The sequence below is a fragment of the Anopheles stephensi genome, chromosome 2 (assembly GCF_013141755.1).
Source record: "Anopheles stephensi strain Indian chromosome 2, UCI_ANSTEP_V1.0, whole genome shotgun sequence".
NCBI classification, from domain to species: domain Eukaryota; kingdom Metazoa; phylum Arthropoda; class Insecta; order Diptera; family Culicidae; genus Anopheles; species Anopheles stephensi.
The window spans coordinates 19,341,709-19,367,890 of NC_050202.1; the positions used below are offsets into that span (position 1 = coordinate 19,341,709).

General features: G+C 44.2%; 1 protein-coding gene across 1 annotated transcript in view; it reads right to left on the reverse strand.

Annotated features, from left to right (window-relative positions):
* The window catches only part of LOC118503531 (tyrosine-protein kinase-like otk), a 72,528-nt gene that overhangs the window by 36,685 nt on the left and 9,661 nt on the right, over window positions 1-26,182 (reverse strand). The window lies entirely within an intron of this gene.

A 26,182-nucleotide genomic window follows, 5' to 3' on the forward strand; every position in this document is an offset into this window, starting at 1 on the left:
AAGTTTAAAATCTTTCTCCTTATTGATATATATTCGATTCATAATCTGACTAATTTTGGACACAGTACATTTTCAATTTTAAGTATAATGACATTAGAATTCCAAACTCAAATTGTCTAAGATCTCTGAAATAAATAAATTTTAAAGTGAATTTAGCGAAATTTTTGTGAATTTTTCGATACATGATCAATCATTTTTATCTACAAAACTTTTCATATCAAATGTTGCATCAAAAGAGTGTTTTATCCATTATTAAGTTAGGATTAATCAAACGAACAGACGTCTGGGTTATGAAGCCTCTTCACGCCAAACCAGAATGCATGTAAAAATGAGTAGAAAACCAAGAAAATCTAAGCACAGAAATTAGGCCTCGAATCGACACTAAAAAACATTCCTTCGCAGTCTTCGTTAAAACGTTGTAAAGCTGTATAGTCAGTCCTGCGCACGTGGATTGGATTTGATCCCCATTCCTGCCATGTGAAGATTGGCCACTCTAATAGCTTGGCCAACAGATTGTCCCCATTCAAATTCCGTGGCTTATATTAGTAGTTGTACCCTATAAGAAAGCAGTACGGTTCCACTATTTTCCATTACTGATTATTTGATGAGGTTGTATTCAGCCAAATATTAGGAACTTTTGGAAAATCGTATCTCCGTAGGAATATTCTTAAAGTTCTATCCTTCACGTTTCACTTAGAACATCAGGAATTAGAGTATTGCTTAAACTACTATGCATAACCTGTTTTGCTTTTATAATTAGTTATGATCATCCAATAACTTGTGTTAGTAATTTCATCATCCAATTGATTATATCAATAAGCTAATAGTTCTTTTCTTATATAAAACTTTTCTTCTTCCAGTGTTATAATAATGGGAAACATTTTAAAAGCATAATCTCATTAAAATTAGCTTACGGACATTAAACTACTGTTGATGGACTGGTATAGAGAATTCGTTTCTTAACCACCACAAACGATTCCCACAGCCCACTGTGCACGGACTAGAATGATGCACACAAAATGTTTAGCATAGGGCGAGATACAGTCGCCCGATCGCTTGGATTGAATGGAAAGCCCACCCGCTCTCTCAACCCTTGTGTTCGATGCCTTTTTTCGTTGTAGCTGTTGTTGTTGCAAAAATGGTGGCCCCAAACACCACACCATCAGCGGGCAGCGAAAAAAAGGCATCATCATCATCAGCGCCAGCAGCAGTAACCTCATCAGGGTTTGATATCTTATCCGGCGTATATCCTGCGACCCCGCTCGGAAATGCTTTTAAAACGTAGGTGCTGAAAGCAACTAATGACTTTAAATTATTATCTTGTCCTCGTCGTTGCCGTTCTACCAAACCAGCCCCCCACGCTCTGCATGCTTAGACGGACCAACCGGGCTACATAATACGCGGGCTCATTGGGGAAGGCTTGCCTATGTTGGGGGGGATGATCGTTTCTTGCCAGCGTAACGACAACAGGTTTTCACGCGGAGTCCGGCGGTGGCGCTGGATCAATCTGCCCGTTTTTTTTTTCTTTTCTTTCGTCTGCACAAGATCTGCACTCCAGATCATATTATTGAATGCGTTGAAAGAGGTCACCACTATGCCAGCAGCGTTAGATTCTAATCTGCCCAACCAAACGAAACGGCGGCCTGATGCGTTCCGCAAGAATGATTGAGAACCGGCCAAAGAAACCTGTGACCGTTTTGGTTTGCGTCTTCAAACAAAAAGCAGCACACCCGCGACCGAAATGTCTTTCCTATCCCGGACGGATCCCAGCCACGGGTTTTTGTTTAATCCGTCGTTTTTTCTTAGCTCGCGCCCGGTTTTCATGCAACCGGTCACCGCCCACCACGGTGTGATGGGGTGGTAGCACGCAGCCAGTCCGACCGCGATGTGACTTTAATTTATTCGTAGATAATAACGGCCGTTCGTGCAGAAGAATTGGACGCGCTCCGAAAATGCCGACACCGGCATTACACACGCCGAGAATTGGAATCGGATGGCTCAAATCGACCCTCTTGGTCGATGGTCGTTCGGTTCGCTCGCTAAGTTCACGCTCTTTTTTTGCATTAAAATTATAGTAAAACTTCTGCTCGGTTTAATCTCATCCAACCAACCTTGGCTTGCATTTAAATTCCAACCCGAAAAACCAAAACTTCAGAGAAAGGTTCTCTGCTCTACCGATTCCTCCAGCGCGAAATGAATACAATGAAGCTAATGGTTCGTTCGAAGGCGGGCGAATTTCTGTCTGCAGCAGCGAGCGAGCTGGGAATGCAAAAAAAAGGGTCCACCGGCCCATCGCGTTTACCACCACCCACCAGAACGGGTTAAGAGCGTGGCGAGAAATAAAAAAACCAAAACTTTCCAATTTTTCGGCCCTGCAAGCCGAGGCTGTTTTGGGCTATTTTTATATCCCGCTTTTCCGTTCTTAACATTTCTTTTTATCCGTAACGCACACTCCGTACATACCAAACCGACGTTCCACGTACAAATTTGGTAGTTCCTTTTGAGTGGTTTAATTTGACGTGCCCCGCAATAAAACGTTGCCGCGAATGAATGAGCAGCTTACCGATGGTTCGGTGCACAATTTATGTTTTATGGCCGCGGGATTCGTTTATGTGTTTATGGTTGGAAAAATTGGCATATTGGATCAACGTTGGGAGGGAAAGAGGATATATAACATGTGATTCGGTTTATGAAGAGATCGGACCAGGGGCAATGCGGTGGTTTAAAATTGTGTATAAAACCTGTATCTGTCAAACTGAAAGATTGATGATTGGATATCAGAACAGGCAACATACAAATGTTCCTGTGTAGCAATATTTTTTTAGTTTACTTTTTACTAATTTTATCAAACATCTTGTTCCAGTGAAATTCAGCTAGAGCATACATTTAGGCGCTAGTTAATATTAATCACCAATGTAGACTGTATGACCTTAGGGGAACACTGATGAAAATTTTGCATTAGTTCCGTGGAGAATTTGCAGAGATTAGTGTCAAGAGTACAGAGATTTATTTCTCAATCTAAGCTTCAACAGTTCATTGTAGTCACATCAATGTAAAGGAAGGATAATATTTTAAAGAACAAATTAAACTTGTCCGTGGGCCAAGGCCGATTTAGTAACTTTGATAAGCCTGACGACAGACAAATACAGTAACAGACAATAACATAAGACGACCTAATGTTTTAGCATCTTAAAATTGACGTTATGGTACCGATTTTTCACGAATCGATCTATTTTTTGCGGTATTTAGTTTAAAACTTTTGAGAAAACAATCCTATCATTAAATAAATCGATATTGCGATTCTGAGCACTATTTTGCATTTGTCATTAAAATTCGACTATCGTCAGTCTAACTTTAGTGTGCCGGTCTTCACACGGCAGCACCGGGGTTCAAATCTCATCTGCACCGTCCCCCCATAGTAAGCACTGACTATCCAACTAAGCGGTATCGAAATAAATCTAATAAGCCAAAAATGGCAGACGTGACCTAAGAGGTCGTTAGGCCAAGAAAGATGAAGCAGGATAAGATTTATTGATAAAAAAGATGATTTAGTTATTTTTTTAAAATTTTTTGACTGATTATTTGGCTCTATATCCTCGAGATTCCTGCCTTTTCTGGCTTCGCGTCACTTTCTGTAACCCATAGCTGAATAGGTAGTCCGGCGCACGGAGAAACGGTCTGGATGAGATTTGATCTTATTAAGGTTTTTTTGTTCTTACTCAATGTGTTATTAGTTTTTTTTAAGTAAAAGAATAAAATAGAAAATTAAGATGTTAAGGATGCCTTTGCCAAATTGGACAAACCTAATTTGACCACCAAATTGGACAAATACTTTTAAATGCTCAGAAGAAATTGTGTATGATCAAAAACAAGGAAATGGAATTCAAAAAATGGTTATTTATGCATAGATAGTTGAACTGTCTGACATCTATCAAATTTTATAGCAGAATATCCGAAAAATGTTCTATGATTTTTTAATAAAGCCTTATGATGCACTGAATGCTTTTTTTTTGTTCGTTTATTTTTAGAGGCTTTGGGTCTCTGGGACCTCTCTCCTCAAGAGATTATATCCCAGCTACATATCATAAAATCTCACCTCACCGTAAAGCCAGCACACTCTAGGCATCGTATTATCTTCTCACCACCTATTTGAATCCTCCTGAATGCGTGATGATGTTCGTTCGACTTACCTGCAAAAGAAAGTCGAAAAGTGAAAGAAGAAACAAACAAAACCATTCGTTAATAAATGACGGGACCAAACAAACACCACCATCATCGTCTAGACGCATTGAGAATTGTTTTTAGTTGAACGAAACAAACAAACAGACAAACAAAAACGCAGGATCTTCCTGCACGCTCAACGGTGACGAGCAACCAAGACTTAACCCTTGCCTAGCCCTCCTAATAACACATGCTCTAATAATCGTCATGAATAAAACATCGTCCGCCCGCTATTCATTAATTCATTCCGAACATTCGAAACGGCACCAGAAGAACACATTCCAAGCCCAACGAATGATACGCCGACATTACACACAGGTAGGTGGTGATGGCGATATAATTTTGTGGAAAACATAATCTCGGTGCAAAATCACGCATACGGGGTTTTGACATCGGGTTTCGGCATGTGACGTGTGCAGTGAATGTCTTATTTTCCGCGGGGCTAGGATGGTTGCTCTGCTTTGCACGCGCTCGCTGAGGTGTATTATGCTTGCTCCCATGCTCCACAGTTGATGGTTACTGTCGATGGGTCCCATATCAAGCGGGAACGGAGGCATATGCATGCCTTTCAGATTGATGAGCTGGATCATTTATCTCGGCGCGCTGTATTGTGTTGCTGAGGGCCAATTCCTTTTTTTTACGCAAAAAAACGACTAGCTGCTGCTCATTGCCCTGCTAATTTCAATATGTTTTATTCGTGGGTAGCGAGTGCATTATAAAAAGCACACACACACACACACACACACATACTTCACATTCCTTGCATAATATGACCCTGGTGCAGCTGATGCTCTGTGTCGTTGCATCCGAGAGCGCACGGCTGCCGAACAGCCGAACCGTCGAGTGGCCATTGTTGAGGAACAATAGTTTTGCGAGCATTACAAATTAGCCTCGTCGAAACCTCCCCTCTCCCCCACCCTCTCCCCTGTCTCACTCTATCATCTCTTTACTCCTTAAGATTGGTACAGTGAGCAGACATGCTGCTGAATCCCCGAGGTTTTCGCGCAGGAAATGGATATGGGGCTAATTCCTTATAATCTTTGCCACAGCTTTTTTTTCTCTCTCCTTGTTTTGTTCCTAACGGTTCGCATCCGCATGACCGAACCCCGGTCCGGTTGCATTCAGCTCGTGCGAGGCAAAGAAAAAAAAAAAAGGATCGCCCGGGTGTTTTTGTGCTGTTGAAAATTCTTAATAACTGCGGAATTTGCAATAGCTCGCACGGAATTTGCATCATTTCCGGTCGTACTGCACACCATACTGCACTTAAGAAATGGAAAACCACTGCAACAGGGGACCGGGAAGCAAAGATCCGATGCTCACAGCAGTGCAATCATACTCGATTCCCCATACGGGAGCCCGGAAATCCGAGAAGCGAGTGAGCAATCCGTACCATTGTGAGCTTTCCAGCGAGCTTTTTTGCACCGGAGCGTACCAGGAACGGTGAAGTGTATTGGCACAATAGATAGAGCATGATAATTTTCTTTGTCTTGAGCTGAAGGGATGTCACTCGCAAAGGAAAATGCAACAGCCGCTTCTATATGCATTTGTGCACGTCCGTTTCTTCGACTGCTGGAAGCGAACCTCAGACCTTCGGGACAATAGTACAATACCGTACCCGGGTATGAATTAAACTCAATTGTAAAGCAACAATGGAGGAAACGGAAGATGGAATTGAATTGAATGTCGTCGTACCCGGGGCACACCCGGGAAGGAAGATTATGCCCCGGACCGGCGTAAATCGGCTCAGCAAAAGGGAAGATCGGAGGCGTTTGCAGGGCGCGGTGGGAATTGATTTTATATTGGTGCCTAATAAAAAGGAAATTGATTTTATTATGCGTAATAGTGGATCCTTTTTTTCCTAGAATCTATAACGATTCTTACGATTGCAAGTAGAATAGTAAGAAAACTGTTTGACACTATCGTTGTCATGACAACTATATGAGTCAAATCATCAGAAGGACTCAAGAGGATTCAAGTGGATTTTCTGTGTGATTTCAATCCTCTAATTTACCTTGATTAACATCTGTAATCTATTACCACACCAAGTCATTTGCATTGACCCTAAAAGAGATCTATTTCTAGTCCTCATCGATCAAATGCTCAGATATGTCTTGGTCATAAAATGATTGTCAGAAGACTTATGATAGAGATTTTCCCAAAATATTGCTGCTGTGAGAAATTCGGACACGGACAGCGGACGCTGGGGATTTTGGGAGATATCAATGCCAATCTTGACCCCAGTCGACGCTGGCTATATCCGGGCACTATACAAGTAAGTGCAAGATCTTCTACACCTTACGGCCGAATTTTCAAGCACTTGGGTGTTCAAGCTGTGCAGTGATAAAGTCACTAGGCCCACAGTTTTCCTTCGTGAATTTATGGTGCATTTCTTCCTTATCTTCTTCCTCGACACCAAAACCTCGGAAGATCTCGTCGTGCCATTTTCGGATTCTTCTGACTTGATTCTACCTGAACCTCGTAAAGATCGAACATCGAACCGCCCCTAGTTGGTGCATTTCACTGTCTTAAAATACTACAGAAGTAATGCCTTCCGAACTCTGGCCCCAATTCGTTGTTCTTACTTTACTCAGAAAGAAGAAGATGTCTCAAAAGAAGTGGCTGGAGGAGGTCTTTGGAGGCCCCGAGCGGAATGCCAGTTGAGGCCTCTGTAATTGTGAATCGTTTGTGAGTAAGAGCAACAGAATTTCACATGATGTAGGAGCTTTTGCTTTCTTATCAAAATTTATAGCCTCCTGGTCACGATAGCTGCAAAACATGTTCAACACTCACTTTTTCATGATTTGATTGCCGATAATTGTGTTTTAAATTAACTATAGAATCCCGGTCATGTTGAGTATTCTGAAAATGGCTGCTTTCGTGGTCGTATATTGGTGCAAATGTCAGCGCAACGTGACGATCAAGATTTATTAACTAACCTATAATACAAGTGCTATGCAATTCGCTTGCCATTATTCTGAAACATCGATCAGTTAAAAACATATCTTACTATTTTAAGTTATTGTTGAGATAGATTAGACAAGTCAAAGATAAGGCCCACTGGTAACCCATTGGTCACCAATCTTTCCAGTAAAGGAAGTTTTGCAACATCGATGAAGCTTTAAACAAAATTATGGAAAAATATTTATAATTTACACAGTGAAATGTTTTTTGTTACCACATCAGTAACCTTTGTTTATCGTTTGTTTTTCAATTTTATTTGAAAAATATATTTTCACGGTGAAAAATTGCGAAAAAGAATTGAAAATTATGTTTGTGACCGGAAGGCTCATAAATATCAAATCGTAGTGAAAAACGCGTAGCAAAGATTGATCTGGAAAAATTATTTATCCAAAAAAAATACCCAGACTTTCCAATATGCTTCCGTTGCACCGACGCACAATGGCGAGGCTAATTTAAAAGCGCTCGGAGCCCGCCGGGAAAACAATGTTGCTGAACTGGAGGAGAGAAAGCGCAATGGAATGCAAATAGTAGCAGCAAGGATAAAGAACGCAAAAGCTCATTAGATCGGCAAAAACCCCGGAAAGAAGGAAAGCCAAACCGTTCGGCACACGATTGTGTGTCTGTGTGTGATCGGGGGAGGCATAAATCTTTTCCCTCTTCCGAGGTACGGCGCATTAACCGAATGCATGCACGGTGGTGCACGATGAAATGAATGCCATAATTTCTGCCATACATGCTCAACTCTTTTCACCTCCATTTAATTTAAAGCTGCCGCGATGCTAACCCGCCGCCGCAAGGCATTCATTCTTCATTCTGCACCCAAACCAAACCAAACAAACGCACCGAGCCGGGAAAGTCCAATGTATCCGATGCATCGCCGGATGCACGCGAAAAAGGGAAGAGACAAAAACGTTCCCATTTTCCCCCGGATCGTGCCGCAAACGATGCCCGACGAGTGGTAGCACATTGTGTTTTTGCAGTTGCATCCTCCACCTAACGAACGCCAAACCGATGACGATGGTGATGATGCATATGGCAAGGCACACAAGTCGCACTCGGGCTAAACATACGGAACGCACTTATACGGTCTACGGTCGGGGTTTTCGCAGCCCCACCAAACGCCGCCAGCGAATTGAGAATGTGGCAGCAGAAAAGGGCAAGAAAGAAGGAAACAAACCGAGCCGAGAAGTTGTGCGAATAAAATAATACAACCCATTACAGCACGCTGCAACAGCAATAATTGCAACTGCATCTCCATCATCATCCCCCCAGGATCGACAAAAGCGGCCGCCCGGTGGTGGCTGCTTTGCGAATGAATGGTAAGAACCCGCACACACGCGTGCTGTGTTGCTGTGCCCGCTGGGGGGGAAATTATTTCATTTCCGAAAATTTAATTAATTCCTCAGTTTTATTGTTCCACTGTCTATTTTACGACTGCACTGCGTTGCACTTTATACCTTTCTTTTTTGACGTACTTTGTATTTTTCGTTTCTCCTTCTCTTTTTCATGTTCTCATTTCATCGTTTGTCATTTGGTTTATGTTTTTGTTCTATCTCGTTTTTTTCAATTATAGAGTTTTAAGTTTTTTCTTTACAAATTGAAAGCTTTGCGCTTTTTTCTTGCTTTTTTATCTTGTCATTTTGTTTTCCTTTTCATAAAAGGCTTTTACCCACTTTTTTTTGTAAAGCCCTCTTAACGTTGTACCTTTTTTTTGGGGGCACTTCTCTTCCCACTTACTTTGCTCATTAACGAGCAAATTGAATTAATTTATGTCTTATTCAATTTCCACCTCTCACAGCGCGGCGGCCATTTCTACGGATCTAGTAGTATTATTCCAGGCACACAAAAATGGCCTCCTGCGCTATCAATATTAAATAACGCGAAAGTGAGATCGAAATAATTAATCGAACCGTTCGTAGTACAAACCACAAATTGCATCAAGTAGGCTGCAGCTGGGTAATGGCTGGAAAAAATCATGTTTCATTGGTGGAATTCGTTTTTGACAGCTGTCAAAACGGTATCACTCACTTGTCGCTTTTTAATACCATTTTAAATTATTTGTTAAAAAATCCTTTTAAAACGGGTTTATCAAGACTTTTCTCATTAAAGACACAAAAAGCAAAGATTGAATGAAAACACAGCAAAGTACTCAATCTGTCTCTCGGTGATCTGCATTCAAGCGGACCTTCACAAAAACAACGTTGACGCGTCTCGGCCTGTTTCAACGCGTTAAGATAAAATTTTCCTCTCTTTCAATAACGAAAAAAAAATCGTTCTATACCGCGACGCATCCCCGACCGGCATGATTTATAAATGGCTGGCTAATAAGATTCGCTGGCTCGTTTCTTCATTCATCCCGCACAAGGTACTTACGGATGAAGTTGCGAAATAATATAATGTCCCCACAGGATAAGGATGCACATTCTGGAACCCGCGAATAGGCGGCGCGAGAGTGGTGCAGCCCAGTCACTCACGCTCTCCAGAGGTTCCGGCTTTTGTTCCGGCCATCTCGAGTGTGTCCTTATACACCATGGATACCATTGAGACATCATCATCATCTTCATCACCATCAGCATGATGTGCACGGCCCAGCACCGGGGGCTGCCGCCGCAAGAGCCAATGACAATTTGGCCGGGCGAGGTGCAATTCATTCCGCCGAGCGTCACGACACGATTGCATAATTATCCTGTGGCGCTGTGAACCTGAAGTATCCTTCTTTTCGGCCATATCACCTTGCCATCGAGTGGGGGGGTGTGCGGGTGTGTCTGTCGTGTACGCGCTCGACGATGGTGCTATTTTAACTGCAAATGGAATGGTAAATATTTGCATCCCCCGGTGTTCGTCGGCTGGGGCGATGGATCGCTCGATTGATGGGAAAGCGCACCGACGAACGCCCGCACGGGAAGACCGTAGTGGGCACTCGAAACGAGTGCATGAAGCCCTTCAGGTTTGCGTGGTCGGCGAGTCCTTTTGGCCCATTGGATACGATTGCATCCTGTTTTTAGTTGCCGCTCTCTCTCTCTCTCTCGGTCTCTCTTGTATTGCCCCGAAGCGTGCATTCGATACTAGCCGGCCATTTTATTATGAGATGTATGCAAGGAGAGCCATACCATGCCAAGCGGAGGGATGGGGACGGTGAGGGGACTTGGTGGTAGCTGTCGCACAACATAATAAAAAGCACCGGTAGTCGTCGCCAGAAGAAGCTGTTGATCGTATTTCATTCGTTCGGCACAGCACGGAAGGAAAACGACCTGTGCATACTTATTAGCCATTCGCCGGTCGAATGCCGCCAGACTTCCAAGAGACCAAGCGTGCACCAGGCGTACCAGGGCGGTATCTCTTGCTTTGAACGAAGAGTTCTCTCCATGTTCTTTTTTTTTTGCACACTTGAAACATGATTCCCATACGAAAAACTTCATAAAGCTTCCTGTGCTGGACGCATGCATGCTTCAGAAACTGTGACACAATCCAACGACGATGATGATGTCTGCCACAGGAACACAGGTGAGATTGAGGTTAGGTTGGACGAGGTTTTACGGGGCAAAACTTTTCTTTCTCACATGCTTAGGAGACGATTGGTGACGAACGGTACCAGCATCATTCCAGAGGACGTGATCAAGTGTCCGTCCGAGAGGTGACCAAATGGGGAATGGGGGGAGGGGGAAGCAGAGAAGATGGACGAGCATCAGACGGTTTCATTCGGAATGCTGTGTGTATTTATGGAAGGCCATCGATTCAACAGTCATGCGAGTTTGGCGAATTGGGAATTCAAATTTGTGAGAATTTGTCCCACCGAAGCGCAATACAGGGTGGCCCGCTGTCGGACAAATCGCCATCGGGGGGGGGGGGGGGGGGGGGATGGGTTTGCAGCAACATTTTTCGAGCAAGGCGATCGAGCACGTGTTGGGATATTGGCATGGTTTTCTTATTTTCAATTCGTTGTGTGACAGATAATGATGGATAAGTCGGGCGTTTGTGAATTCTTGGAGTTACAGTATCGGAGATAGAGCGTTACAATGACGTCAATCCATTTTGCAACTATCTATTCTTTGTTGCTTTTCAAATGGACGAGTAGAAAATTGCAGTAAATCATTTACGGTCTATACTTTCATCTTGAATTTAAAATGTCCGTTTGTTGGATTTGTGGTCAATAAATAGACATTACGAAGTGAGGACTAGTAAGCAGGCATGGCAGGCTTGACCTAAGAGGTCGTTATGCCAAGAAAAAAGGATGCGTGTGTGTGTGTGTGTGTGTGTGTGAGGCGCCGGTCCGGGCAGGAAAACGCGGCAGGACCGGGGTTTCAAATCCCATCCAGACCGACTCCTCGTACGCAGGGCTGACTACTTTGCTACGGGTAAAATCAAGTCACAGAAAGCTAGAAATGGCAGGCCGAGACCTCTCGAGGACCCTTGATGTGAAGGATAATTCGTAGGATGAACTAGGGTTCACGATTGGTGATACAATTTGAGTGTCATTCTCATGACATGACCAACCCACTAGAGCCTAACACATCTGACAACACTATTTCCAACACATTTAGGGTCTCTTTAGGGATTGCCTTTATGAAACAAATTTATAAGAATCGCATGATAAAGTCATTGCTATTAGATAACTTAAACGAGTACTTCATTGCAGCAACTCCACTATATCTCAACTACCTCAATATTATGACTATGTCGCAAACAATTATTTTGTTACCTTTAGCATATTTTCCCAAGCGTAACTCACCCTCCTCCAGTTAGAGTCCAGTCCTTTCCCATTATAATATTTTAGTTTGACATGTTTCTACCGTACGCTCAGGTTTCTTCCGCTTCTAAATAGTTCCTAATTCTGTTCTTCCTGCTTAATAGAGCCTCACTCGAACGCTCACAGGTGTTGTTGCTGAAGGTGGCAAGCATTAGGGGCTGATTTTCCTAAATGAGTTTTGACAGCCTACTTCCATAATAGGACACGAGACGCTAACAACTTGACCATTTAACCATACAACAACCGGCTCCCTGTATTATTTTACCCCACAAACACACACACACACAAACACACACACAGCCAAATCCGCGCCCCACATATAACCCGGTGGAAAACAAAAGTCACGACGAACGTTTTGACAGGAACACAACACAAACACCAACCTCGATCGTTCCACGCAGAGAGCACTCCGGGAGAGTTTTCCCCTTTACTAGCTCCGAATAACAACTTCCGCCCTAACACGATCCTGGTTAGAATGGTTGTTGGACTGCGACCGGTCTAACCTTTCGCCAAGGGGTTTTCCCCCGAGGGAAACGTAATACGCGGCCCGGGGTACACAATACACCGGGCCACAATCGTTCCGGAAAGATGGGAAAGATATTGTTCTGGGTCTGGTGCAGCAGTTTGATGATAAAACACAGACAACTCTACCACCACCAATGGGCGAGAGAGCATTTTTCCTTTCCTTTATAAATCCCAACTGACTGATAAGCCGCGAGTCCACATGTGTGTGGGCCTGTGAACCATCCAGGAAACAGTACATATTTTGACTCGTCCTGTTCCAGGCGGCAACAGGAATATTGAATATCGCACACGCCAAATGCAAAACAGTGGTAATAACGAAGCTGGGCTTGAGTCATCCCCTGTGTTGGTCCTTCCTTCTCACTCTCTCCGGGGGGGGGGGGGGGGGGATTCATTCTAACCGCTTCTTAGAGACCTACCGAGGTTAATCAATTCGCCTGGTTTCACCACCCTAACCCATGGTTATGTTTCATTAAATTCCTTTTCCCCCTTTTTTACGGGCGAAGAAGGGAGAATCCCTGTCTGCCTGCCTGTACGAGCCGCTACGTAATCCATCCCCGGGAACGTGTAGGTGTAGAGTTTTGGCCCCCTTGTAGCATGTTAAAAAGGGGTTAACCTTAGAGGCAAGCTGTTGTTATTTTTTACGTTCGCTTGCCATGCAATGATTTGGCCGCCTATTGGTGGGCTTTGGTTTTGCAGCTTATTATTCGAAAAAAGCAGAACATAGGCGTTCCACCACCAGACGCAGAACGCGCGCGCGTTGATTCGCTTCGATTAACGCAATAAAAAGTGGCAAGAACATGCAGGAACGCGCAGCACCCTCCGGTATCGCATTACACCGCTTTTGGTTAGTTTCGGTTCTAATTGTGCGAGTGCCCGATCCTGATGACTAATGCAGAACATCCGGATGCGAATGGAACCGGCGAGTGAGAGAGTGCCGAGGGACGACGCGTTCAGGTTGTTTGCTTGGTTTGATGTTAATCTCGGTTGATAGAATTATTTTCAACAGATATCATAGTCTAGCTTGAAGAGTTGCTGAAAGAGTTTGAAGGGTTATCAAGCATCTTAACATATCGCTCATATCAATGATTTTTGGAGGACTTGACTGCTCACAAATTTATCAATTGATGTTCACAATTCAATTTTTAATTCTTAAGATTGAATTGAAGACCTTGTCATATTGAATCCTGATTCTTGAGGATCACAACACCTGGATCTAGAATTTGGAACCTTCGACAGAAAGGAAGTATTCATGAAGAGGTAGGTAAGGTATAAGATTCTTTCCACACTAAAATATTTGTTAGGCTTAAATGAATATAAATCCTGGACTTTTGTATAGGAGGACGTCAATGCTCTTCAATAGCGCCAAGAATTTCATCTTTGGCAGTGCAAAATAACGACCCCTTTAACGGATTAGCTTGGCTAAGTCTAGAACTTCTATATCTTACTTATCGGGCGCTGCAACCGCATCGCAGTCTTGGCCTGCTGCAACAAACCTCGATACCGCTCACGGTTTAGGCCCGACGTCTGCCAATCCAATATCACGACCATTCTTGAAGATTTATCAACGACATAACTCCATCTCAGCTTGGGCCTACCACGCCTCCTCTGTCCATGGGGACCGCCTAAAAGGCTTTAAGGGGATGGAGAATTGTCCGGTGCCATTCCCATGACATGAGCAGCCCACCAGAGCCTGGCGAGTACACCGTACAACTCGTAGTTATAGCAGCTCCGTCATTGTCCATCCACACATACGGGGCCAAAAATCCTTCTGAGCATCTTCCTCTCAAACGCGACTTAGAGGGTTCCGTCAGTTTTGCACAGAGCTAGTACTGCGACTAGAAATGATCTATACAGTCCCAGCTGCGTCCGTCGCGACAGGTATTTACAGTGGAGAAGTTTCCTTAGACTTTCTGGAGTCTGGAGTCCTCTCAAGTTTTGGAAGACCCTGCGTAAATCAGTGTTTGATGGCAGGGCCACTAGGGTGGTGCCTTTATCATTTTGATTTCCTCAATTTAGTGTCGCTCGCTAACATACGCCAAGTCTCGAGAGTCAGCATTTAAAGTAGAGTATCTCATATTGAATAAACTTATAAACCCTTAAGTCTTATGAGTACAGACAATCTGAAGCCTATCAAAAGCAGCTCAAAGTCCCACCCTATACGCAAGGACCTACTTTCCCTACCTGATAATCTCTCCAGTCCATTCTGTTAAGATTTCATTAAACAAAATCCAACCCCCCATAAAACCTTACCAGGCCTATAGGTCTGCCATTGCGCAACTGTCGGTATAAACGTTTCTTATTTGATTAAAAACAATTCAACGCAAATGGAGAGTGCTCGAGGACAATTTATAGACAACGCAAGGGCAAAAACAGGAAACAAAACCCCCGCGCGCGCTTAAAATGCCACTTAGCGCCGTTCATCATTCAATGGCACACTATTATTGCTAGGGAAGCGCTCCTTTGCTACAGATCTCCCGGTATCCCAGCAGGCAGACGCGACCGACGTGAAATAAAAAACACGAAAAATAAAAAGTAAATAAATTAAAATCCTTTGAAGAAAAGCTTCATCGAGTGGAAGATGGCAGCAGGGAATGAAAATACCACCGAATGTCCCGTGCGGCTGCAGGCGCACTCTGGTCGGTTTTTTCCGTGAAGGAGCTCGTCCGCTCTTGCATTCAATATTGAAACCGCAACCTCGAACGCCAGGCCTCGAAGGCAAACGGCGGATGGATAGTTTTATGCAAAGCGGTGAAAACATTTTCCATCTGCACGCTGTTTAAAGAAGCAAAAAAGAAAAACAAGCAAACGGAAAACCCGTCTGGCACAAAACTAAGAATTGCACTCGGGCAGCCAACCACTCGCACCGTGGTCTTTTGCCGAACGACGTGCAGTACCACGCGCTCGTCCCGGTACCATCGGACCGGCAGCTTTGGCAATTATTATGCAAGGCAATGTCGAGCTCGTACTGGTTTCTTGCGTAGAGCGAAAGGCTCTCTGCGCCACGGCAGATGGGACTCGGGAGCGTAAAAAAAACCTAAAACCGCGCGCCCGGTCAGCATGTTCTTGTGATCGTCTTTCGCGAGGCACGCCATCGCCTTCGTCAGTGAGTCTGTTGTGCTGCTGTTGTGTGGAACTTAAAACACGCGAAATTCCATGCTGCTTGCAGCCTCCTCATTTTCCGCCTCACTTGGTTCTCTTTTCTCCTGAGCTAGTCTGCTACAACCGAACCAGGGTGAATGCAGCATAGGAAATAGCATGGTAAGTATGTTTAACCGTAACTTGCTTTAAAAAGGTTGAACGAAATTAAAAATTCCTTATCATCGTCGAGGTACTACTTCTACAAATACACATGTTGTTTCCCCCTCGTTACGAACAATCAACTTCATTCACCCTTCACCGTTTTTGCTTGTAAACAACTCGTTTATGTTAACGTACTAATTGTAAACAAATTACTATTTGACAGCGAGCCAGTCTAATCAACGCATCTAATGCAAACATCAACTTGATTCGCTCCTGTCACCGGGCCCATCTTATCCTTTCTGTCTACGTCGGTTTTTGCATGTCTCGCCACTCCCTGTTGATAGGGCTTCATATTCCAATTCATCACCGCGCGCAGAACTGAATCCAAGCTGACTACCGAAAAATTGTGCAAACAAATCACGCCGGCAATGACTGTCAAAAACAACGTGTCACATAGGATGGAAAATGTTGGTCCGCTTTTTTGGTGAGGGATACATTTGAAGACATGAATAGTAAGCAGCAAAAGGTGAATAATAAACATAGAGTGTCTACCGAGGAAAGCGGGTCGACATTTTTTTTGAGGAGTAGGTTGACAATGGCATTGGTTCGGAACATTCAATCCGTATCGCATATAGTGAAGATGCGAGGTCTTTTCATCATTCAAGGACAACTTTTTCGGGAGATGTTAGAAGTACGAGAAAATTGTAAAATTTTTGGATAGCTAACTTATACTTAAAAGGCGGTTTCAAGTGCTTCCCATCGAATATCTTTTGCTACAGAAGTTCCTGTCAAGCTCAGTTTATAAAACATCAAAGGATGAGGATCATCATCTCTTCTTCAGTTTTGGCTCTTCCACGTCGAACGGTCCTGCCATTTTCGACCTTCCTTGACTTGATTTAACACTTAGCTAGGCTGTCTGTTCTACGGATGGGAAGGCGGTCTGCATATTATTTAAACCCCCAATGCGGTCCTGCGGGAGCCGCTTAGGTTACCTGATTACCTCATGAGACTCATTATCTTCTTCTTTTCTGGCTCCACAACATCGCAAGGGCCTGTCATTTCTGGCATTCTGCGACTTGATTTTATCCGTAGTTCGCAAGTCACAGTCCTGCGTCCGGGGAGGTGATCTGTAAAGGATTTGAACAATCATACCGAGTGGAGGCCAACTCTGTTAGCGCCGCTGCCTCCGGAAAGCCCTATGATTCTTCTTCTTTCTTGGCCTAACGACCTCTTACTGTTAGGTCATACCTGACATTTCTATCTTGCTAGACTTAATGATACCGAATAGTTGGAAAGTCAGTTCTCACTACGCGAGAATGGTCCAGATGGAATTTGAACCCCGGTCCTGACGTGCGAAGACCGGAGTCGCTGTCGGATCTACTACCGGGCCCCTCCAAAGCCCTATGGTCAATAATATTAAACTCATCCCATTAGAGACTCAGTAATTCGTATATATCATGGGACGTTCTTTCAGCTTGAGAAAGTAATAACCTCTTGCGACCCAGTGGCAGATCAACATAGGAGCGGAAGAAGCGGCCGCTCTAGGCCTCATCGGGCAGGGTGGCCTCATCGGTGAGGGAAATCCTGTTGTTTCCCTCCAATATCACAATTAGAGGGGCCTCAACTGCCATTCCACTCGGAGCCTCCAAATATTTTGACCCACCATTGATATGACCATATAAAACCAGCCAAGGCTACATAAAAGTATAAGACGGTAGAAATGACAGGCCAGGACCTCGTAGGACTGTTAAATCTACTTTACGTATGACTTCAAATTTAGAAACCCTCATCTGACTTTATGCAAAACAACATCTATATAGAACTCCGTTTGTGACTTAAATTAGGTAACTTTCAAGTATCACAACAATGCTGTACAAAATACAGCTTGTATGAGTGTATGAGTTTATATATTTAAATGAGAAAACAAAAAGCTACATAGACATTAAGCAATAATATGTTTTCGATACATAGCCCGAGAACATGAATGAAGATATTATCAAAAAACGAGTTCCTCTCCATTAAAATTTGCTCCCATTAAGATATGAATGACCTGCGCAACCTTGCACCGCTTGACACGATCCTAGCATCATGGTCAAGCTGGACAAAATATACTGCCACCATCTTCAACTTAGCTATTCTAGCCTCCCATCAGACCCATCACACATTCGTGACAATTAAGCACTGATTAGTGGCATACTGTTGCTTTCCTTAGCCGCAAATCCGTTGCTGATTCATCTGCAGCCAACCTCATCAACCAGACACACGACCAGACACCGTCGATGCTCCGCTCGGTTCCATCCATCGTATGCGTCCGGTAGTCGTTAATTTTATTCCCAATAAATTCTTCCCTCCCGCGCTCAGCGGACGAAGCTGGACGCACAACAAAGGCTCTTCACACTCATCTCATTTTATTACCGCTTTCAGGTTCGGGCTGCCGTAAGCCGGCCGGCAGACTTCAAACAGCAGGCAATCCAATATGGAAGCGAGAAAGCGGAGCCTCCGTGTTTTCTGTTTCGGATTCGAAATGGGGCTGTCTGTCCCGTGTGCGTGTGTGTGTGTGTGCATGTGCCACCGTAGAACCATGGGAACCGTTCTTTGGACCTCTCCCGCTTCCCATTCTCATTTTAGACGCCAGCCAGCCAGAGCAAAGAAACATTCCGTTTGCCATGTATGGCTTTTGGTTTTCTGGTCGTCGCCCAAGCAGAGAACTCGTTCCTGCCGGATTCTGCACCAAGCCCTTCTCGGATGTTTGGCCTGGCCGGTACGTGTGTCCGTCCGCTGGTTCGCTCCGCCGTGTTTGTTTTATCGAACGAAATTTGAGTGCACAGAGCTACCGATGACCCTTGGCACGGAACGTCTCCACAAGCTCCAACACCACCACCAGACCAAGAACCTATCCAGCTTATGCTTTGCTGGATGGATTCTATCGACTTCAAACGCGCGAGTTCCACTAGGTTTGGTTTCCAGAAATGGTTTGTTTTAGAATTTATTTACTCCCCGCACACACACACACACACCAAATGGTAAACAAAGTGCGTGTTGTGTCCGCACACCATATGCGTACTACGGGCGAAAGCCTAGCCGAAAACCCCTTTTTAACGCGTTTATCACTGCGTTTTATTTACACAACCTTAAAAGGCAAACACGGTGCGGGTTTGGGTTTTGAAGGTAGCTTAGAAGAAAGGAATAACACCCAAGTTGTCGCTCACAAACCATGATCTTCTTGAGGTTCCCTTTCTAATCTGATCCGACAAACTTCGACGGCCTAGCGAGTACGTATCACGTTCAAGTGCACGTGTACAGCTGTGCGTTTGTGCGTATGTACGACTAGCAGCCATTGGCAGCTGCCCTTTTGCCCCACACACCGACTGCAACTTGAAGGTTTTTTAAACATCGACCACGTTCGAACGTTTGGTTTGTTTATTATTTCTTCCGACACCGTGGACGACGACTTCATACGCACGAATCGGGAAGGGTGAATAAACACACCCGGATGCATCAAAACCGCGCTGCAGTCTGTACTGCACTCCTTCTTCGTAAAAGGATTCGTTTGATCTGAAGGATGCATTTTATCTGAAAGATCTGGACGGGAAAGATCGAGATGACTTGGAGGAAGGATTAAAAGTTGAAGATTTATTTGCATCACAACTTCACTTTGAAGAACCATAGCCGCCGAGTCATCCAACTGTTAATTAATGGCTCAAGAGTACATCTTGAGCACTCAAAAAGGAATAATTCTTCAATTCCGGATTCCGGAGTCTTCCACAACATCAGCTTATATTATTTGTAGTCATTAGAATGTGACTTGGGACGGTCCGGTCACCGAGGCGACAACGGCGCCGATCTTCACACGGAAGGTTCGGGGCTCAGATCCCATCCGGACCGTCACACCCGTAGTGAGGCATGACCTAAGAGAACATTAGGTCAAGAAGAGAGAGAGAGAGATACGCCCCCAGCACGGACTTCATTCGACAAGATTCGATCGCCCTCCGAGGACTCAAAAGGAGCTCATTTCCCGTTTAAAAATCACGCCGGTTTCCATGTAAAACCACTGGTAGAATTAATACCACATCATTCTGTCATAGGTTTTGAATCAAGGCAGGCGCAGTTTATTAAGGGTTAAAGCACTGATTTTGAAGCGAGCGTCGAATCGATTCTCGGCGAAAAAAGTCCGTGCTGTGGGCGATAATGTGCCTTGAGCGGTCCATTGCCCGAAACTATAGCGGCGACTGTCTCCCCTTGGGTTCATATCTAATCCAGACAGCTTCAACGTACGCTGGACTTGACCATCCAGCTACGGTTAACATCAAGTCATAGAAAGCCAGAAATGACAGGCCAGGCTAAGACCTGATTTTTTTTTATTTGATATTGGGGATGGACCAGAACTTCAACTCCAATACTAGCTACCAAGACATCGAGGCTTGTCAGTCCACCAGATTCTCTAGGTATGAAAGAGTACATCCTTAGTATATAATGTTTATAATTATTACAAGGGGAAAATGCATCACGAGTTCCTTAGTTTCGTTACTCCAGTTCTTCCCCACAACGTGAGTGTCTAAATTATTCTGATAACGAAAAAAAACATCCTCTCGCTTTCCTCTTCGGTAACACAAGTTGTCTGTGTTATCACTTCTACCGATCCTGTTAAAGTCCCTTGCAGGACACACCCCTCTGCATAAGGGTTGCCAAAAATAAGGGGTGCCGTTTAATTTGTTTATTTTTTCCCTTCTCCGGGTGTGTGTGAGTGGCCGGTGTTTGTCGCTTTTCACTTTCGTCAATACGTCTGTCGGCTCGGTGTCATAAATTTTGTCCATTATTATCGCTTTACCGGCCGCGCTCGAGACACACACACACACGCGCACGCACGCTCGTGACACAAAATCAAGAGGGGGAATCCAAATCGTCCTGAGGTCCCGGAGCGATCCTGACGAAAGAATATCATTCTTTCGATAGAGGACGGTGGTGACCAATGTGCGAACGCTCACATGCAGGGAAGTCCCCGTTACCGATTCAGGCTGCACACCACACCCGGGACCGGGAACATACACACACACCACCGGCTGGGTAAGTCTTCGGCAAAAGTGCGTCTCGGAACTGGCGGCGGCGGCGCAAGTTGGCGTAATCGTAAATTACGTACTTTACGACGGATTTCAGTTTTTATTGCTGCGGATACGGATGGGTTTTCTAGGCTCTCCCTTTAGTTCAGTCGAGGTGGGTTCCCCCACCGACCTGGAACCTGACCTGAACCACGCCGAAAAGGCCGGTGTGTGTGTGTGTATGTACCTCCGATTCCAGAAATCGCGTCTCTCCTAGCTAGGGAAGTAGTAGTACTGCTAGATCCACAAGCCGTCGGTCTCATTGATTCCGGCTAGTGCTATGTTCGTTGAGGAGCGTAGATTGACGACATGCAGCGAACCGTTGCTAGCATTAAAAAGGGAACAAGCGGGAACACACCGGAGCATTCCTCTTCCACAACTGCACAACAACTTCCAATGTCTGCTCTACAGGAAGGAAGGAACGACTTTTGTTGCCATTTTGTTTGTCGTCGTCGTCGTCCTCCTCTGGGTACGGCGGTAGAGCTCGCTTACATCCAGCCACTCCAGACTCGAGAGACCACTTGAACTGTATACCCACTTGTTCGTCATCATCGTCACCGAGCATCAGCCCGGCGCGTGAGGTGTGGAACGGGGCCGGGGCCCACCGTCAGGACGACCTCTCGCCGGGACGAACGCTGAATTTTGGAGTATTTCGGAAGAGCAGAGTGTGTTCGGAGTTAGAAGTAAAGTGGATCTGTGTTTGTACGGTGCGCGATACGATAACCACCGTCGGGCGTACGGGTGTAATGAAATTATGAGCAACCTCTCGTTTGCGGTTCAATGAGACATACGCGGCGAGGCTCCAGATCGGGGCAGGAGGCCATATTTGTTTATTTGCTTTACGTGTCACTCTGGCGCACCAGTGTGTGCGATAACCCCGTCAAATCGAGGACGGAAGGAGGAGGCGCGAATGTTTCATAATTTCAATGTAATATGAGAAGCTTAATCTTGCAGCACTTTAACCTGCTCTTTTACGTGCCTTCCGTTAAGGAAGCTTTTGAACTTGCTCAAGCGGGTTCCTTCCTTTTTTATTACTTCAACCTCATCGGCACCTCGTTGATCGTAAGATGGCGCCATTTTTCACACCGCTTTCAGTAATGTAGTTTGATTCATTACCACTACCTGCAGACACCTTGTGCGGGTCCGTCCGCTTCAGCCCTCACAGCCAGAGATGGAGCACATTTAAGATGGCCTGGACTTAGGTGCCCTGCGCTCCGCGGAGGAGAGTTCACCAGTTCAGCGTGATGGATTTTTAACAAGCTGCTCGCTGCTCATCGAAATTCCACTGTGTTCAAAGCGTTACACAAGCTTTTCATCGTACCGGCCGCAGCTGCTTTTCCACTTTTACTCTTATGCCTTCTTGGACTTGCCACTGTTTTTCTTCTTCACGGCCACACTCAATTCTTTTAGCTTTGAATTATGGTTTTCTTTGATAAATGGATTAAACGTTGCCGGAAAACCGAGCAGTGCTTCTTTCGCCCTCCCCCCCCGCGAGACACTTCACGCTTCCTTCCTGGCCTGCCCGCTCTACCAACCTTGTGTTTGCAAATTTTCCGCCTCAAGGAGTTTTTCTCTTCCTTTTGGTTAACATTTTTGCACAATCCTGCCATGATTCGCGCGTTTGGGAAATTAAAAGCATTTTTCTTTCCTCTCTTTTTCTCACACGAGCTCGTTAATTTTCCAACAATTTCACGGTGTGTGATGCCTCGTGACGATGTGAGGCTTTGTATTCCCTCGGTGTGCGGCTGCTGTGTGCATTTTATACCGCTGCTCCATAAAACGCACGATATGGTATCGTGTTTTTATGGCCGGACTGTGTCGACGAACCGACGAGCCCTCGTCAGCTTCATCACCGTTCTAGCTCCCTCCCAGTTCCTCTTTGTGTATGTGTCTGTAACGTGTATCATGGTTTGAATCAAGGCAACGCTTATCAGAAATGCATTCAACGACGATTTTCCTTTCCCTCACTCGTTAGGCACTGGTGGTACGGTACTGCTGGTCTGTCGGTGGTCGTTAATGCTAATGTTGAAATAAATATGTTTACTCGAACGCCTGAACGTCGTCCGGTGCTGATGCGCACCGACTGCAGATGATGCCACTGCAAAAGCATTGTGTGGATGCTGTGGTGGGTTCATGCAAGGGTCAAGAGCTGGAAAAGTGTGCTAGAGGAAAAGTTGCCTTAAAGGACTCTTAAAGTTATGGTAAAAGTTAAGTAATGTCTTCAAAGCCAGCAGAGCATGAAGAGCTATACAGAGCGGAGCATGTCAGTAAACTGACACCGAACAACCAGCATTATAGGGACTTTTAGGATCTTTGTAGTAATCTTCACAATCTAAATCCGATTCACAATTCATTTGAGAAAGCATGAAGAGCGAAATAGAGCTGGGCATGTCAGGAAATGAAAACCGGACAATCTGTGTAAAAAATATTTTTAAAGATTTTTAAAGAAATCTTCCTTATCCATATTTAGTTTATAAGATATCATTTTTTCAGAGCACGAAGAGCTAAATAGCGCTGAGAACATCAGCAGAATGACACCGAAGATCCAGTCTTACAAGGTATGTTCAGATTCTTGTATCAACATACACTATCGACCATGCTATTTACATTCAGGCCCCAAGATCCCCATTCGAGAAACAAACAGTTTTAAAACTAACTACATTAAAGTCTGATAACTAAGTAACTCGTAAAAAGTCCTGCACAGCATCGGCGCCTCTCCCGAGACTTATCCATCGCCAACGCCAACGTTAACGTGTCCCCGAGGACGAACAAAGAACCCGGAGAGCAAATCTTTCCCCCCGTCGTGTACTGGCACTCATTTTCTGCAAAAGTGCTAGGCTGTCCTCACCGTACCAGGAAACAAAAGCATGCCCAAACCAAAGGGAACTTTGGAATAATGGAACGTAAAGTAGCAAACTTCCACCGTTTGGGGCCACCTTAGCAGTGGCAAGCCCGGAAAAAGCAGCTTGCTAAACCCGTCTACCATATTATCCTGACTAGTGCTACTACCACTACTACTAGCAGTCGTCGTGATGCACCACTACATCTTCACCGGTATGACAAACCATTTAAAAAGAGAACCCTCACTTCCATCCCATGCACAGCTACAGACTGTAAGTTCGACGTCGGCATCGTCGTGTGCGGCCTTGCTGCTGCGTTTGCTTGGCAGGCAGTGCCAGGATGAGCTATAAAATTTTATGGTTATTTGCCTCTCTCACATGCCCTATCGTACAGCAGAAGCTGTACCGCCCGCTATAGCGCTTGGACTGCAACTAGTCACCGGGATTAGTCACCGGGAACGATCCGGTTGAATTTTCCCTGCTCAATGTTCGCCGCTGGCCCCTCTCTCTCTCCCTCCTTCACAAATTACAAACACGTTACGTTACGCACTGGAAAGGAAAAATGCCGCCTTTTTCCACCTCCACACACACACATACACACTGTGCAGTGCACACGCACAGTACTCAAGACAATGATTGCTACTCCCCCGGTGTTGGTTTTCTTTGGCTGTAACGAATCCTGGCTAGATTGAATTGAAATGCACCGGACCTGGACCCGTGGCCAATCGTATTGGGAACGGTGGGGGAGCCGTGATGGGGGGGGGGTTATGTTTTCCGGCTTGATTACATTTTCCTTCGGTTTAGGTGTTCGGTTGAAACGGGGCGAGTTTGAGTTTCTTTTTTTTATGACCATTTTAACAAGTTCGTTCTGCCGAGTGAGAGAGATTTTTACGGGCTTTTCTTTTCTTTATGGCCCCAGGAACACAGACTTCTGCTCGCTGAACAGGGTTTCCATTTTGTTTTCTTGGCAATCATAAAAAAAATGAGACAGAGAAAAAAAAGTATCATTAAATGATTAACTTTTCCAGCAAATCAAACAATGTGCACTGCTTCAACGAAAAAAGGGAAAATTAAATGAGTTTACTTCCAATTTGAGAACAGTGGGAATTTAGCGGAATAAAATGGCCAAAATGATAATCGTGATATAATTTAATTGAATAATTTTTTTTTCAGAATAAAAAGTTTGAAGCTAAGAGCCATACGAGTCATACATTTCTTCAATTTTTTTAAGGACAACACAGAACTTCTAAACCTGAAGAACTATTTTTTAAACTCTTCTTATATTCTGTATCATTCTTAACGGCGTTGGTCTTGATTCGGCAGAACCGGGGTCCAAATCCCTGCCGGACCGTTCCCCGGTAGTGAGAACTACGTGGTATCATTGAGTCTTGTAAGCAAGAAATGGAAGAAATGGCCTTAGATGTCGTTAGGCCAAAGTAAAATGGCTACACAAGAAGACTACACAAGAAATAAAGAATGAACAGAACAAAGACACAAATTCCCAGAGTCTCTATAACTTTAATTCAAGTTAAAATTTGAAAATGAAAATTATCTCATTATAAAAATTAAATTATAACTAACTGACAACCTTCAATCAGAAACGATTAAAAGAACCCATTGTTCATATAAACCGAGTTTAATAAAAAATGTAAGTAAATTACAAGCAATACGGCCAGGCTACTCTTTATGAATAGAAAGAAAGAGATAAAAAATAGAATTTCGTGAACCGTATACAAAATTCCATTTTGCTGTCTTCAAGAATCCAAATTATTGACATAAACTTAACCTAGCTTTGCGTGTAATTTTTTTAAATCATTCTTGTATTCTTTTTTACGGCCAGGTTTATCTTATTATGTATAGGCCTTAAAGGTGAAAAAATATTCAAAAACCGTAAAAAGCAGGACTTTTCTTAATGTATTCACAATCGTTGACACTGATAAATTGTATAAACATTATTAACTTTCATTAGAATAAATTAAAGTACATCATTTACACCATCACCATAAATTAGGTAAAAAAGTTTTATCCTCCCATTTATTCACCACTGCCCACTGTGCCCACCTCCTGGCCGGATCAATTATTTTGATTAAGAAAATCAAGCTGTGTGAAGATGCTACATTTTGCACACTATTTAAAAATTAACCACTTTGCTGCATAACTTTCCGCTTGCCAACACCGGCGTAAGAATTTTCCATTATCTCTGTTCACAGTGTGGCTACATTGCTGCATTCCATTCCGTTCCGTGTGCTAAACCGTGGTGGATGAAAAATTAATTTCCTTTTAATCGTGTTCATTATTCATCTTTCCGGCAAACAAACAAAAAAATCGCACATACCGGAGCAAACCATTTTCCTTCTTTATACACACACACACACACTATTCTGTAGAGGTGTTCTTTAATGGTTTTATTCACATTCTCAACAACTCCAGCGTGTGTGTCTATTCCGCGAACTTTTGCTTTTGCTTTCCTGCTAGCAGAAAAGGCATACAGAGTTGATAAAGAACTGACTTTTGCGAATTCCGAATAAATAATCATAATCCGTCCTCAAAAG